Source organism: Octopus bimaculoides, chromosome 5, assembly GCF_001194135.2.
Source record: "Octopus bimaculoides isolate UCB-OBI-ISO-001 chromosome 5, ASM119413v2, whole genome shotgun sequence".
NCBI classification, from domain to species: Eukaryota; Metazoa; Mollusca; class Cephalopoda; order Octopoda; family Octopodidae; genus Octopus; species Octopus bimaculoides.
The window spans coordinates 35,488,205-35,490,444 of record NC_068985.1 but is presented as its reverse complement, the minus strand read 5'-3'; positions in this window follow the sequence as shown (position 1 = coordinate 35,490,444).

Sequence of the window (2,240 nt, the reverse complement as noted above, 5' to 3'; positions counted from 1 at the left end):
ATATATATATATTTGTTAATAGTGATGATGCCACAAAATCAGAAATATGGAATATCAAACAGAAAAATTAAGATGATATACCGGTGGTTCTTAGTAATATTTTGGGGGCATAGTTGAAAAAATGGATCACCCTCAGTTTGGAACTAAAACTAAAAGAAATAAGAATGAGCAAAGTTCAAGACTTACTAAGTAATTTTACGATCCACTTTACATAAGAATCTTGTTAATAAATCAGGTCTTAAATCATCTGTGTGTTTCTAATTCCTTCTAAATCCATTTTAATATTTTTGTTCTGTAAAATCATAGTAACAATGGAATAGATAATAGATTAAGAATTAGAAACATCGCGACAGAAAGTCTCCCTATTGGGTAGATGTACCATGTGACTGTGGTAGATCGATCTTTTATGTATGAATAATATACGACCCTTCATAAGTCTCAGGTTTGCTTACTTCAAAGTTTGTGGATATGAGTAATATAAAGAGTCATGGATCATTTGAATTACATTTTCACTCAGTAACTGAAATTCAATCTTTCGATTGCAGTTCTAGATACAAGTTTTTGTAAAAAGAAGTCAGTAGTTGGGATAGTTATTTACTTTTTTCTGATGAAAGACTCGCTTCTGAAACGTTAAGGCTTTCAGTCTTCCTTCTAAGCGTTAAAGTAATACAATATAAAACTTGTCCCTCTTGCTTTTTTTCCATTGCTCTCCCTCTCTCTCTCTCTCTCTCTCACCCCCTCTCTCTCTCTTTCTCTCTCTCTCTTTCTCTCTCTCCACACACACATACATACACACACACGTATATGTATGTATGTATTAATGTATGTATGTATGTATGTATGTATGTATGTATGTATGTATGTATGTATGTATGTATATATATATTAAAAGTAATTGAGTCCAGTCATAGAATGACCAATGGTTTCGCATCCACAAAGGCTTTTTATGTGGGCCAAGTTTTATGTAGACCAGTTTTATGTGAGCCAAAAGAGGGGGAACAAAGGATTTATCTCTTGGGCTGCTTTTGGAACGTAAAGACCATTCCGGGATTAATCGGAAAACAGGGACCCCCATGCTTGCAGCTGGTAGCGCTTGAAACAGATGCAGGGACTGTAAAATTCCTGACGAGCGTTCAATGATTTAGGTTTCAGGGATTCTTTGACTAACCTCGCTCGCTCGGCCATGCAAAGAAGTTGTTATCTTAGATCTGCTTACGAGATGCTCATGGTTAGAATGATTGTGATCATAGGACTGCTGAATAAGAAGTTAGCATTAAAAAAATGGTTATTGAAATTCAAAGCTACCTAGCACACTAACAACAAAATGTTAGCAAACTATGAACAACGTTATTGCTGACTGAACATTGTGTGATTAAAAGCAATCTGCCTATGGATTTTTTTCATTTATTCTTTTAGACATACTGTATCTAGGACTAGAGCATGCAATATCCTTCCATCTTAAAATAGTAGGTTGCTTTTAAGATGATTGCGAGAAATTTGGATGTTTTTTCTAGCATCTCGAGTAACTGCATTGAGATGTCGTCCATTGTTGGCTCGCTGGAAACAACGCTTTTTGGTAGATAAGTTTATTCATTACCATAGCTTGGATGACAGCTCCACACTGAATTACTCACCCACACTTTTCTTGTTATTGAAATAACTGGATAATAAAGTTAGAACAAACGTTAAGATTGTTATGTCGTGTGACGTCTCTAACAAATAACTGGTATTTTATGGACCCGTTGTTTGTCTGCGAGATGTGAGAATGATAACCTCCTTGTTATGAGTCACACAAAAAAAATGTATCTGTAAAAAAATTGTAACGAAAATTAAGATACGTTGGCTATTGAGGCTTGACAACAAACAGTAGGTCTAATGTTTTGTAACAGATATGGCATATATTGTGCACTGCGTAAGACATAAATAGACTGGAGCATTCGTAGGAAGCTCGACTGTTGATTGAGTGATTTACAAGTGTCATCAGTTATAATGGTTAGCTGTTCGTTTCAAATTAAGTATTTCTGGATGTATTGAAACGAAGTGTCCACAAATAGACTTAGTTTATTACAGATTTTATTCAACCGTTATGTAATTACATGTTTGTAACGTGTCAGAACACGAGAGTTTGTTAAGGTGGTTGAGAGTCTATTTCGGCCGGGAACCTCATATATATATATATATATATATATATGAAAGAAATTGTTGTATACAGTGCTCAGGTGCACTACAACTAAGAAAAG